Here is a 15676-nt window from a genome sequence, read left to right as displayed (position 1 = left end):
GGAATCTGGAGCAAAGGAGAGGGATTAGTGTTTGAAAGAAGGGACAATTCAATGGCTAGAGGGTATAAGAAAAGTAAGGCTCTTGCTTTCTGCTATTAAATCTTGAAGTCCTTAAGACCATTTTATCTTTATACCATGTTCTTTATTACCTTCATCCACTCCCAGGACCTCAGTTACAATTTATATAACAATGTCTAACATTTATAGTACAGATTGCTTCTCTGACCTCCAGAATAATAAATTCATATATTTACTTTACCTGTTTCTTAAAAGTCTTAGTGGAACCTTAACCTCATAATACCCCAGACTGACCTTCCTCTAGTGCAGGGGTGGGGAATGTTTGGCCAAAGGGCTGTATAAGGCATGCAAAATCATTTGGTCTGGCTCTGCCAAGGCATTGGGGGTAGTTAATTAAATGTTTGACCAAATATAGTGGGAAAATTTTTAAATTGATAATTTTGTATGGCCCGAGAATGATGTTATAAATACCCAAATAACCCTGTGCAGAAAAAAGGTTCCCCACTCCTACTCTAATGTTTTGTATCTTATTAAATTATAAGACAATTTTTAGAGTTAGTTGCCTAAGCAATGGAACTTCACTACACTCAATCCCTATTTCAAGTTGCATTTTGCCATATGCAGTCCATTACCAAGACCTGTGGACTTTACCTCTTAATAGCTCTCTGATCTATTCTAGGGCATTTAGCCCTTCTTTGGTTCTCTTATAGTACATTCTCCATTCAAGAGCCATCCTGACCTTTTCAATAGAAATAAGATCATATAATATAAAACAAAACTTCTTAAGGACCTGCATGCAGTTCCTTCTACCTACTTTTGTAGGCACATCACTCTATAAATTCCCTTACTCTCTAACTCTTATTTATTTATTCTGCTGTACTCACCATATTCAGTAACGCCAACTCATCATCCTATCAAAATGAAATCAGCTCCAGTATACTAACAATGAACAAATAAAATTGGAAATTAAAAAAATACAATTGACATTAGTATAAAGAAAAGAAATACTTAGGCATAAATCTAAAAAAATATATACAAAGTCTATATGAGGAAAACTACAAAACTCTGATGAACAAAATTGAAGAAATAAGTAAATGGAAACATTCAATTTTCATGGGTAGGAGACTCAATATTGTCAAAATATCAATTCTTTCCAACATGATCTATAAATAGATTCAATGCAATTCCAATAAAAATTCCATCAAGTTACTTTACAGATATAAGCTTATTGAGGCATAAGACCCAGAATAGCCAACACAATGAAGGAGAAAATCAAAGTTGAAGGACTACTGTTACTAAACTTCAAGATTACTATAAAGCTATAGTAATCAAAACAATATAGTATGGGCAAAAAAATAGACAGACTGGTAGAACAGGATAGAGAGCTCAGAAATACACTCAACTACAGGCAGTCCTCTGGTTACGTGGGGCTCGACTACGTCGTTTCGTGGTTATGTTGCCATCTCCCATTTATTTATAAAAAAAAAAAGTTCAGTCATTTCAACGATGTACACGTGCTTTATGTTTTTTATTATTTATTTACCACAAGTAAAGGTCAGGAATTGTTATCTTCCTTTTAAATTTTTTTTACTGTTTCACTTCATTACTGCTGTGTATGTGCTCCATGTGAGTGACGTAGGTGCTTATGTAGGTGGGTTCTGACTTACAGCGAAAATTGCTTTACAGTGCACCGTTGGAACGGATCTCCAACGCAACCCGAGAACGTACTCTATAGTTTAATGACCTTTGATAAAATAGCCAAGGAAATACCAAAGATAGTCTTTTCAACAAACTGTGCTGGAACATAGGCATACAAATCCCACTCCCTAACCCCCACCAAAATAATCTAGACATAGACCTTATACCTTTCACAAAAATTAACTCAGTGGCTTTTCTGAGACCTAAGGTTCATATTCCCATTGTGTCAGTGCAGGTAAAGCATGTAACAGATATTGTGGAGGCTTACTACAGAGTCTCATGGTATTCTGGTAGCATGATTGAATTAATGAATGCCATGGTTATGCCTGCACAGAGGGAATTCATGGACACCACATAATTCCTTTTTGCTTCCTATCAGTATACTCACAAATGGAAATCTTAGTCCTGACTTCCAGCATCATAGATTTGTTTTACCTGTTTTTGTACTTTATATAAATGAAGCAATACACCATTTATTCTTATCTTTGACTTCTTTTGCTCAACATTCTATTTGTGAAACAGTAAAGAGAAGAAAGATAGATTTGGCAGAAATGAAGTATTGGAAAGTGCAAGGTACAATAGCAAAGGCAAGAAACAGGATAAGAGGAAGACTTTAAGGAGAGCAAAGGATAAGAAATAATGCCATGAATAGTTTAATGATAAAGGATAGAAGATTAAGATATGAGAGTTTCTTTCAGCTTCAGTCAAATTAATGATAATTATTAGAGAGTTACTGTAGTCTTGATATCATGCACTCAAGATTCTCATATCATTTTGCCAGAAGAAAATAGTAGGAAACTTGTTACATATTCATTAACATATTAATATGTGATATTGTATATTGTATGTTATATTAATTGTATATTTTAAGATGAATATTCATATGCTGTTATCTTCTTTTAATGACAAAAATTTAGTTTTCAGTGTAGACTCTCAAATGTCACATGTAAACATAGAGCAAACTTTTAATATTTCAAATAAAAATGGTAATAAAATTTTTTCTCTGTCATAAGAATTGTAATGGAGTTATTATGGTTGAATATGAGGCAGGTTTTGACATCTAAGACAGTATCGACCATAATATATTTTGTCTTTGTCATATTATAGCTGGTCACCAGGGTTTTTCAACAATATCATATACATTCTTCATATTGAGTAAATATCTGACTAATTAGTCTTAACACATCAGCCTTACAAACTACTTCTCTGCTGCCGTTTCATGCTTAAAATTAACTTTAGATATTCATGCTGACATGTAGAAATGAGTTTGATATATAAGAACTGTATGTGGTTGGTGTTACCAACTTCTTTAAGTCCTTGAACACAGTTCTCTCTAGGTTGATTGATACATTATGTTACCCACTTCTCCAACTTAAAATTCCCTCATAATAGTATGTTTTTTAATAGTATGTTTTTTTAAATCATTTTATCCAAAGTGTCATTGGATATCCGAATTCAAAATCCCATTGACCTGCTAAAGAGGAAGATGCATCTTAACAATTGAGAAACATTTAGTCATATATGTTAACTTAAATCAACATGGCTGAGAAAAGCCTTCAACTAATGTAATTTTGATTTTCTGCTTTAGAAATCCTGAAACCATGGGTCAGCCACATATGCTTTGAGATGCGTTAGATGCTTTTTTTTCCCTGGAAGCCCTGCAACAACTCTAAACTTTGAATGTATTGTAGAACAGACCTATGGTAAGTGGGCTCTTTTCCTCATTTTTCTTCTGTCTGGTTCATGTTTAAGTTAAGCCTTATGAATGTCCTAATGCTGCTCCCTGCTGGACACTAATTTTTGAAAGTTGGCACTTAATAGATGGGCAAGTAACTGGTTAGTTGGAGGGGAATCCTTGGCTGCATTCACACACACACACAAAATAGTATGCGACAAAAGCAACTCTGTTATAATGAGTAATACCGTTGTCATTGTGTTGATACCTGGAATATGATGAAAGTGTTGATAGTCTTGCTTCTAATTTTCATTGTCTGTTTCCTGTTTAATGGCTTCTAAAAGTTATAACCAACATACATTGAAGGATGCTTGTAGATGATGGACCTTTTAGGATATCTTAAATTGTGTATGAGTTTATATATGTTTGTAATTTAATTCAGTTGTTGTTGCTACCTTTTTTTGTAATAAATTAAATTCCCTGTATTATTGTTTTTCCAACAGCTTCAGTATAATTTAAATTAGGCATTATTGGGTCTATTTTAAATGAGTTGCCCTATGTTACATTTCATACAGTGGGCTATAAGAGTAACTTGTTTTGTATATCCATCCCATAATCCAGCTATCATGTTTTCTAGTATACACAGTGAACGATTCTTACACAGAATGACATTGTGTTGGACCTCAAGTGTCATGTCTGTCCACTTTATCATGAACCCTCACGTTGCATGCATACATAGATGCTCCCAAAATTATTTTCAAATGTGTGAGAGTAAAAGGTGTTTTTCTTCCTACTTTTGAGCTAAAATATATATTTTGGAGTGCAGCCTGAATAAAATTATTACCTGGATGTAATGTAGATTTTTTTGAAGTAATCATACATCTCATTAAAAAGAAGGAAAAATGACAGAAACAACATTGAGCTAAGCAAAGATTTAACAGGATAACTGATCTTATACTCTTTAACAGCCTGGTCCTTTTTTAATAGCCATTAGGAAAACCTGTGAAATCTACTCTTAATTGGGATTATGGAGAATTATGCATACTAACTTGTTTATTATTAAAATATTTCAATAAAAATTTGAAATGTAGACCAAGAAAATAAAATTGTACTTTAGGAAAACAGTCATTTAAAAGTGAAATACATTTGACTGCTCACCCAATTATAAACTACTGGAGGCCCGGTGCATGAAAATTCATACACTGGAGGGGGAGAGGGGGTCCCTCAGCCCTGCCTGCCCCCTCTCACAGTCCGAGAGCCCTTAGGGGCGGGAGGTGACCCCGCGGTCAGGGGAAGGCGACGCCACATCACACCTCTTCTGCTGCCACTTCCAGCAGCGCAAGCCTTGGCTGGCTCTGATTACCTGAGCCTCGGACAGCCCTGGGCGGCTGGGCAGCTGCCATCCGAGGCTTGCCTGCGCCTCAGGCTGGCCCTGGTGGCTAGAGGGTTAAGGGGACTGGGGGACTCTGGAGGCAGGTGCCCTGGCGGGGCTGAGGGGACTGGGTGCCGCCATCTTTGAGGGCGTGGCAATCAGTTAGCATATTCCCTCCTTATTGGTTGTGGGCGCCTCCATCTTTGAGGGCAGGGCAGTCAATTAGCATATTCCCTCCTTATTGGCTGTGGGCACCGCCATCTTTGAGGGCGGGCAGCCAATTAGCATATTCCCTCCTTATTGGCTCTGGGCACCACCATCTTTGTGATGGTGTGAGGGTAAATTAGCATATTCCCTCTTTATTAGATAGGATTGAATGTGAATTAAAAAAAAAAAAAAAACACCTGGGTGAGGATTGTTGCTAGATGACAGAAGATTTGTGGAAGATGGACAATTACAATACCGGACAATAGGTATCACTATGATGATTTCCTATATCAGTGAGGTGTTTTTAAATTTGACAGTTCATTTCTTCTCAAATTTACTAAGTCAACAAATTTTACATTTGCATTTAGGGAAAAATAAAGGGCTTCATGTAGATTTTTGCAATGAGAACATGTTTCCGAATTTGCCTTATGAACAAAATATCTGAGAGGCCCAAAGCAAGGCATAGCTTTTTCTAGGATACATTTGAGATCAGTATGTGGTGGAAGTGCAAAATGACACAACCCCCAAACCAATTGTGGGAGTTTATTACATATATTTTTTTCTTTTTGTAAGAGCAAACTATTGGAAACACTCTTAATGTCTACCCATAGGGTACTTGTTAAATGATCTGTGGCCTATTTATACAGCTTTAAAAAAAGAAAGGATATTTTCTATATGCAGATTTGGAAGTTTTCAAACATACATTGTTATTTGAAAAGAGCAGAATTCAAACAATGTATTGTAAACTACTTTTTGCGTTAAGGGAGGGGAATCAAAATATAAATATATTTAGAGATACTTATATTTGCATAAAGAAAATCTGGAAGGGTATACAAAATCTGTTGAGTTGAAAATTTGATTATTTAAATGAATTGTCTCAGAATCCTTAGTGTTTTCCTATTGTGACAAGAATTTTGACTGCTTTTCTGTATCTGTGTGTAAAACTGCCTTTTAAAAGAAAGCTCTATATACAGAAAAGTACACATATTATAAGTAGACAGCTCAATGAATTTTTCAGAAGCCAAATAAACCTATGTAATCAGCACTTAGACAAAGAAAAAGAACATTATCAGAACCCTAGAAGACACCGTCATGTTTCTTTCCAGTCACTATTTACCTCCCTGCACGAGAATAACCCCTACCCTGACTTTTAGTAGCATCATTCGTTTTGCTTGTATTTATATTTTACTTAGAATTATACAGTCTATTTTATGTGTGGTTTCCTTTGCTCAACTTTTTGTCTTGAGATTTGTCCATATTGTTGCATGTAGTTGTACTTTGTTCATTTTCATCGCTGCATGTCATCATATGACTGTATCACAAATATTTTTTATCCATTCTGTTAATGGACATTTTGGAGGTTTCCATATAACACTGCTATAAACATTGTAATAAATATCTCTTCACTAATATATTTACATGTTTCTTTTGATGATATATCTAGGAGCAAAATTATTGGATCATAAGAATATATGTCCAACTTTAATCAGTATTGCCAAACAGTTTTCTAAAATGGTACTAGTTTACATGTATATGAGAGCTCTAGTTGCTCCACGTCTTTGCTAACACTCGATTCTATTACCTATCTCTTTATATTTTTCAGATTCTGATGTGTATAAATATTAAATCATTACCATTTTACTCTTTAGTTCCCTGATGATTAATGAAATTGAGCACCTTTTCATATGATGTATATTGCCTATTTCATTATTCTCTTTTGTGAAGTACCTGTTCATTTCTCTTGCCCACGTTTCTTTTGGGCTGTCTTTTTCTTTGACTTGTAGATGTTCTTTATATATTTGGATATGAGTCCTCCATCTAATATAGGTATTGCAAACATTTCTCCTGCTCTGAGGTTTGCCCTCTCAATTTATTAATAGTGCTTTTTTTAAAATTTTAAATCTTTATTGTTCAGATTATTACAATTGTTTCTCCTTTTCCCCCCCATAGCTCCCCTCCACCTGGTTCCCACCCCACCCTCTGCCCTTACCTCCCCAACACTGTCCTCATCCATAGGTGTACGATTTTTGTCCAGTCTCTTCCTGCACCTCCCATACCCTATTCCCCCTGAGAATTATCAGTCCACTCCCTTTCTGTGCCCCTAATTCTATTATACTCACCAGTTTATTTTGTTCCTCAGATTTTTAATTCATTTGATTTATAGGTTCACTTGTTGATAGATAATGTATTTGTTGTTCATAATTTTTATCTTTACTTTTTTCTTCTTCCTCTTCTTTAAGAATACCTTTCAGCATTTCATATAATACTGGTTTGGTGTTGATGAACTCCTTTAGCTTTTTCTTATCTGTGAAGCTCTTTATCTGACCTTCAATTCTGAATGATAACTTTGCTGTGTAGAGTAATCTTGGTTGTAGGTTCTTGCTTTTCATCACTTTGAATATTTCTTGCCACTCCCATCTGGCCTGCATAGTTTCTGTTGAGAAATCAGCTGACAGTCATATGGATGCTCCCTTGTAGGTAATTAACTGTTTTTCTCTTGCTGCTTTTAATATTCTCTCTTTATCTTTTGCCCTTGGCATTTTAATATTGATGTGTCTTGGTGTGGTCCTATTTGGATTCCTCTTCTTTGGGGTTCTGTGTGCTTCCTGGACTTGTAAGTCTATTTCTTTCACCAGGTGGGGGAAGTTTTCAGTCATTATTTCTTCAAATAGGTTTTCAGTATCTTGCTCTCTGTCTTCTTCTGGCACCCCCATAATTCTGATGTTGGTACGCTTGAAGTTGTCCCAGAGGCTTCTTACACTATCTTCAACTTTTTGGATTCTTTTTTCTTTTTGCCTTTCCAGTTGAGTGTATTTTGCTTCTTTGTTTTTCAAATCTTTGACTTGATTCTTGTGTTCCTCTAGTCTGCTGTTGGGTCTCTGTATAATATTTTTTATTTCAGTCAGTGTATGTTTAATTTCTAGTTGGTCCTTTTTCATATCCTCGAGAGTCTCCCTGAATTTATCGGCCTTTTCTAGGATATTCTTAAAAAGCCTTATAACCGTGGTTTTGAATTCTATATACAGTTGTTTGTTTTCCTCCATTTCTTTCGTTTGTGATCTGTTTCTTTGCCTCCACATTTTCGCTGCTTCCCTGAGTTGGTAGGGGAGCTTTGTGTGCTAGGTTTCCTGTATAGCCCAGTGGGTCAGCCTCCCCAGTTAACCTGAGGTGGACACTCTTGGTGCACCCCTTTGTGGACTGTGTGTACAGCCTTGTTGTAGTTAAGTCTTGATTTTTGTTGGTATCACTGGGAGGAATAGACCTCCAGGCCAGTTGGCTGTGAGGATCAGCTGTTTCTACGCTGGGAGAAGTTCAGTGCTGGAGACAGCCTTATAGGATTAGACTTGCAAAATTGCAAAAGCCTCTGTGCTCAGCTTGGATGGGGCGGAGTCTCAGGGCGGAGCAGACAGTCTTGGCTTCCCATCAGCCCTGCCCTTGCATGCGCACCTCCAGACCTCTGCCTTCCGCGACTCCCCTGAGTTTCCACCTGACAGTCCAGATTCCCCCTGTAAGAGCGTGGGTCCCCAGGGGCTCACCCAGAACTGGGGTTCAGTGCAGTTGGAACTAGGATTCAGTGCAGTCAGGAGCTTCCGACTCCCTTCTGCTAGGGAATGCCTGCGGCAGCCTCCGCATTCAGCTTTCTCTGCAAGCACTCGCGTGCGTGCGCGCATGTCTCCCGACCCACTGCAGCTCCCCCGGGTCTCCAAGTCTCTGTGTGCCTTTCTCTCTACCTGACAGTCCAGACTCCCCCTGTATGACCCTGGGTCCATGGGGTTTCGCCCGGAACTGGGGTTCAGTGCAGTCGGGGGCTTCCTTCCCCCTCCCGCCAGAGAAAGTCAGCCAGGCACTCAGTCACCCTTCCTCTCTGTCCGTGCCTCAGCCCTTTGCCGCTCCTCTGATTCTCCGTGAGCTTTCCTCTTTCCTTCTAGTTGTAGAATTTCCACTCAGCCAGCCTTCCTGTGGTTCTGAATGATGTCCGTTCTGTCTTTTAGTTGTACTTTTGAAATTGTTGTGCAAGGCAGCAGTTTAGGTGCTTTCCTATGCCTCCATCTTGGTTTCTCCCATGTATTAACTTTGCAAAAAAAACCCCATTAATAGTGCTTTTGATGAACAGATGATTATGACTTTAAAGTCGTCTAGTTTGTCATTTATGTTTAGTGCTTTTTACCTCTTGTTTAAGAAATATTTGTCTATTCCAAAGATGTTCTGTATTCTGTATTTTTCTCTAAAAGTATTATTGTTTTACACTTTATACCCATATAATTTTAGATTGTATTTTCATGTCAGGCAATTTTGCTCTGCTTTTTAGACTCAAAAATCTATTTCTCTAAACAGAAAAGGGAGGTGCATTTATGTTAATGGCCATACTTATTTGCTTTTTTACTAAATACTCCCTTAAGAAAACAGTATGTGTATCTATGTTTGCCTCAACTGTAACTTTAATGTACTTCTTTGTTTATGTTGTTTGCCTGTAAGCTAATTTTACAAGATTATTTAGGGAAGGATTTCTGGGGTGGGAAAATAAATGTTATGATTTTCAATATTTTAAATAATACTAGTAATCATAAAAATTTTTTATCCATGAAATATAAAGTTTGGGGAAGTATTTGCAGACACAATGCCAGTTACCTCATTTAAGTATAGTTCGTTCTGTTAAAGTTTGGGATATTTCAGTGAGGGAAAAATTGCTTTTGTCATCAAAGCAATATGAAATGCTGGCTATTTATATGAGAATTATTTTTATAAGCTTCTTTTTAATTATTTTGATTATAGGTAGGTGAGCATTCATTTGTGTATAAGTTATAAACATTCTCAAGGCTTTCAGTGATACTTTTTATTATTCAGAAGTATATGAGACATATGTTCTGATTATGTGCCATTATTTGTATTGCAGAAAATTGTTTTTATATACTCTAATATTTTAGTTTTTATCTTGTCAATAATGTATATTATTAACTTATTGTATTATTTAAGTCTACATTTATATTTCTTAATGAGAAATTGCCTGTTTAAAAATGCATTCTGTCTGTGATCACAGTGCTGAAATTATAGAAAAGTGATAGTTCTTGGCTCTTAACTAAGCACTTAGATATTTTTCACTTGTCATCTACATTTCTTAGTTTAAAGCATCAAATTAAATAATATTTTATCTTGGCTTTTATTTTAATTCATGCATTTAAAAACTGAAATTCAGATAAAAGGTAGTTTCAAAATAAATTCAGTATATTATTTATGAGTGGAGCAACACATTAGCATTGGGTTCACAATAGATCATATCGCTTTTATTCCATCTTACAAGCTTAGCAGCACAAACAGAATAATCAACATATTATTTGGCTGTCATCTGCTGAACAGAAACCAGAGATCACAAGGAGGTTTTCCCTAGCTGTGGTGATGGCCTTTTTGTTCCAAGCCCCCATCTGGGAGGGCCATGGTGTGTTATCATATGGAACGCGGGGTTTTCTGTAATCTGCTTAGCTGCACTGCAGTTTGAATCTTCATTCCATGTTTGTGTAATTTATAATTTTAATGAGACCATGGCTCTTGTGGGCTTTGAAATATATTAAAAGCTCTTTTGTGCATATGCTTTTGTTCTTGCTTAATAGGCTCAGTGTATTTAAAACTGATGAATTTTTATTCATGAATTTGGATGTCTGGGGATTAACTTAGACTGAATATCATTGCTCTCATATATTGATGGTTAAAAGTTTTTTTATTGTTATTATTTTGTTTTTATATGTGTGTGTTTGCCTGTGTCTGTGTGTATATGTGATACTTATAACCGGGAAAGGAAAGAAATACATAATTATAAAAGGGTAGGAAAAAGTGGCATGGCTAGGTTATAAAGAACTGATTTAGATGTTATCCATCTTATTTATTGATACTTATGTTTCATCTTCAGTCTTAGTATTTTAATAAATATTATAAAGGAATAATTATGAAAAAGCAACTTTTAAATGAGTTAATACTTTACATACTACTCTTTATAGAAAATCCCAATGTGTGACAAAGATAGACTTTGTATTTTAATTGTATACAATATCAATTTTCTTTGGTTATTCTAAATCTACCATTAACTTTCTTTACTTAAATTAGGTATACATTTTATATTTTAACTATCTACAGTTTTCCTTGTTTCTGTAAAACTATTTTTGTTAATTAAATTTTTTAAACCTACATTGATGGATAATGAAATGACTAATGGAAAAGTAGCCTTCTAATAATTTATGAAATTGAACTTTTTCGTTTTTCTAAAATTCCGAAATATACTAAATGCTTCAAATGTCTATAGTTATTACTTATTATGTATTTGAAAAATTTGAATATAAATAATTATATAGCACCTTAGAAAAAAAATCATGGCACTTGGTAGATGCAGACATGTTTTTTGAAGTTGCTGTCTATTGGACTCAATGAATGGTACACACAGACCTTAGTAGTCTTTTATGAAGTTGCTCAAGATGTACTTTTTCTAAAAGCCTATGCTTATTGGACTAAAACATTTTTCTAACTATAAAACATTATTTTTTTTTTTTGGTTCACAATGGTCAGTAATTTGGCTGGTCCCTCCTTCCTCACTACCCTTAAGCTAGAGATATGAAATAGATTCTAAAATGACTACATTTTCTTCTTTCTTTAGTAAGCTTATCTACCAGATTTAACACTAGAATGTTTGTTCTTCCATAATAACTTTCTGCTTTAGTATTTTTATTAGTTGTACAATTTTAGTTAGATTAAGAATATATTATTAAAAATATGTAATCTGCTAAAACAGTGCTGTCCAATAGAAATATGAGTCATATATGTATTTTATTAAACCTGCTGTATCTAAATTACTATCTTTTCAACATGTAATTAATATATAAAATATTTTACTTTTGTTTGTACTAAGTCTTCAAAGTCCAGTGTATATTTTATTCTTACAATACCTCTCAGTTTGGAGTAGTCACATTTCAAGTGCTCAATAGCTATATATAGCTAGTGGCTACTTTATTAAACAGTATAGCTCTAAAGTATTTCATGTAAATATCATAACAGAAATGTGTATTTTTTGCATTCCTCATTATTTTCCTAATATTCTAACAAGGTAATCAAAGAGTATACATGTGCTATGTAGTTGAAGTTACACAGTACTGTTGGGTTATACATGACTGTTTAATACACAAAATCAGAATTATGTCACTTGACTCCTGAGTACTTAACAGATATTATATAGATATGCTTAAAGATACTGTGATTATAAGGAGAAAATGGCTAATATAAGGGATGTGGTATGTTCCTCAGCAATTGTGGGCAAATAGAACTTGTCAAATAAGCCACATTTCAAGTATACCAAGGAGATTAGTTTTACATGAATCCCATGGCAAATCTCAATACTTTTTTTAAATTATAAAGTTGAGAATTCCTCTTCGCATGCTTATAATTGTTCTGTGTTTGCATGATTTGCATGAATGATAGGAATCTTTCTTTTCGTATAATTTTGCTTAGAGCTGGTATAGCTTTAAACTTCTTAGAATAAAAAAGCTTAACATAAATTATTGTTTTCTAAATATCTCTAGGATTCTATACAGTTAAAAAGCTCTGTATATATTCCAATATAAGAAGTTATTTCATTAAATACTTTAAAAACATATTGTTAAGAACTCTAAAACCTTGAATTGTAATTGGTTTGAATGGATTCAAATATCTTAAAATACAAAATGATGAAGGTGCTTTGTATAAAATACTGCTTCTGTACTTTATAAAAGTAGAGACCTTATGTGTAATTGACCTCGTTCAAGTATGGTTTAGAGAGAAAATGATATGTTCATGAGATTTCTGAATCTTTCATATTTTCTAAATTTTGAGGGAATTAAGCTAATTCATATGTAATCTAGCTTATATAGATATTGGCTGATGTTTGTATTCTTTCACTCACTTAAATTTTTATTGACTTCTTTCTGTGACTTCTACATTTAAAGTGTTGGCACAAAATGTTAAGCTATTCTTTAAACAATACCTCTAGTTTTTTGGAGCTGATAAATCCATCCATTGATTTCCTAATTTTATTATGTACACAGTGAATTGTAATCCAAGATTACAGCAAACAAGATGTTAATTTCAAGCCATAATCTATGTACATTTCAATTACAGAGCATGATTGTTATAGAAGCACAGAATAAAAAGGAATAACATTTGTGCTATCCTCACAGGAGCTGTCAATAAAAGATGTAATGGGGGATTTAGGAATCTGGAAACGGCCAACTAATTTATGTGAATCTATTTTATTTCAGCTAGAAAGACCAAGCTCCTTTTCGTCTGTACTGCATATTGCAGAGCACAGGCTGTCTATAGAAAACCAGGCGGCTGCATATGGATAGTCCCTTGATATCATTCACTTGCTGTGTAATCTTATTATGCAAAGTTCTAATCTTCACCTAGAATGAATGCCTCTGGGTCAGGATATAGTCATATCAGGGTTTTTGAGGTCATGTTTTGTGATCCCTAGCTTATTCTTCTAAGTAGGGCTGGGATTTAAAGGGTATTCCCCAGACGCTGGCCAAGATAGACAGCAGAACCTGCTGCCTTTTTGGAAGACAAGACCAACATGAGGTCCCCAGTAGGATTAAACTTGATTTGTAGCTGTAGGATTTTTTAACAGATGTATTATTGGACAGGGAATAGGGGGCCACCAGCACAGCAAAATTGAATCATGACTGGCATTCTCAGGGAGTTTGCTGCCTGCTAAAACAGCAGCTGCATGTGGATTTGACTTCTTTCAGGTGAAGCGACTTCCAGTCATTTGGAAAGGATGGGATGAAAAGGAACCTTGGTGATAATTTTGATGTCTGCAAGATTTAGTACCAGTGTAATGGGATTATCGGTAACACCTTCACTGCAGAAAAAGCCACCTGGCGCTATAACTGGCAGCAACTGAGAACTAATCCTTTCCCATCTCTTGGATGTCATTCATGAAGCTGAAAGCGATTTCTATCCTGCTAACTGTGATTAATTTTATAAACAACAACAAAAAATCAGGTGATCAAGGCAAAGAATATGCTTTCTATTAATTATTTAAAATATGGAGCTTTAGCTATTTGACTTACAAATTATGTAAGACATATGTAAACTATAAACTATGTATGAGTTAAAATGCATTTAAATGTTCAAGTAGAAATGATGATTAATAATGTCTTTTATACTTTTTCCAGTTGAGTGATGTAGTGTAATTGCTATTGGTGAAGATTTATATTTGAGATTAAATATTAAATTAAATACTTCAGTGTTCTTTTGGGTATAAAGTCATTATCAATAAATTAAGTAAAATGTGTATAGGTGTAAGGAATCAGAATAATTTATTTTTTTCATACAGTTTAAGTGCTTCTTTTCCTGCTGATTAAATGATTTTAGTAAATAAAATATTTAATGATATAAAACTATATAGACACATTTTTTATAATTACAGTAATGCTAGCTGATGAAAGGGCTCTTTCTGAAAGTATATGTATGCTCTTACTATGTAAAAGTCCTAAAATAATATTAATACTTAATAGACTTATTTTTCTAAAATCAAAAATTCTTACTCAAAGTTTTCCTTTAGTAGATGGGGATTCAGTTATTTGCTCTGGAATCATGTATTCATTAATTGAGGTTTATTTTTTAAGCATTTTATTTCAACTAAAACTTTATCAAGTACTTTGTTTAGAGGTGTTATTTTAATATTCTTCTCTTACATCGTCCAGAATAAACTGAGAGAAAATGAAGTGAAATTATCCCATCAGTCACCCAAACAGTATGCAACATAACTGCCAAGACTAGAAAAGATAATTAGTGTTGTCAGTGTTATGATCCTAGAGTACTTACTTTTTAAAAATATTCATAGAACTTGATTTTTATCTTATTGTTTTTTATTTAGTAGCTTTGTCTTTTAAGAAATAGATTAGAAAATCTTAATCATGTTTTTAGGCTCTAAAATCTTACCTAAATATAGGTGGCTAAAATATTTTTTGAAATTACAATAACTAAAATATAATTATCCATTATGAATGATATATTGATTTATCTAAAGCCTCTGTTTACATATAATACATTTTGTTCTCCATATTTTCTTTCTTAGAAAAATCAATAAATGCAATATAATAAATTTATGTAGAGATCTTCGGTCAAACCTACTTAGCAAACTTGTCATTCTTCATGGATTTTGTTTTAACTGGATCTAAGCTATTGTAATAGAAAATGTGTTTCTTCATTTGTTGTCACATTTAAAATTAATGAATGAGAAAGCTTAATATTTTTATTGAACTGCATTGTGCTAGTTTATAAAGGACTTTTTTAGTCTTCTATTTCTATTTTTGCTACTGGAAAACCTGTCTATTTAAAATTCTGTTATCATAATGAAAGATCTGTCTATGAAATAAGTGGTCTAAAATATTTCTCTTGTCTTCATAATATAATTAATTTTATTTTAAATATAAAATATTTGATTTATATGTAATTTAAAATTACTTTTCCAGGTAGTATATTTTCTCATGATAACTTTCTAGAGTAGTTAATAGTATTAAATAATTATTTTTTAAAAGTAACTTTCCTTTCAAAACAAAATTTGTCTCAAAGCTTTTATTAAACATGGTTACTTTTCTGCTTTTCATTTACTTGGTTACTGAATGGCTCTTGAAAATTACTATTTTTTCTTTCTCTATCCTGGGCATTATTCTTATTTGTTTAGA

General features: G+C 34.0%; 1 protein-coding gene across 6 annotated transcripts in view; it reads left to right on the top strand.

The window, feature by feature from the left end:
* IMMP1L (inner mitochondrial membrane peptidase subunit 1) overlaps nucleotides 1–15676 on the top strand; it is a 43555-nt gene that overhangs the window by 3557 nt on the left and 24322 nt on the right. For 4 of the 6 annotated variants that reach the window (XM_080687430.1, XM_080687435.1, XM_080687428.1 and 1 more), the window contains exon 2: nucleotides 3305–3419. The gene's annotated coding sequence lies outside the window, so the exon portion shown is untranslated. Of the gene's footprint in view, nucleotides 1–3304; nucleotides 3420–13851; nucleotides 13989–15676 lie in introns of those variants that run through there. The other 2 variants (XM_080687433.1, XM_080687429.1) reach the window with 1 other exon arrangement.

The sequence above is a fragment of the Plecotus auritus genome, assembly GCF_963455305.1.
Source record: "Plecotus auritus genome assembly, chromosome: 9".
NCBI lineage: Eukaryota > Metazoa > Chordata > Mammalia > Chiroptera > Vespertilionidae > Plecotus > Plecotus auritus.
This window is presented reverse-complemented; position numbering and strand designations above follow the sequence as displayed.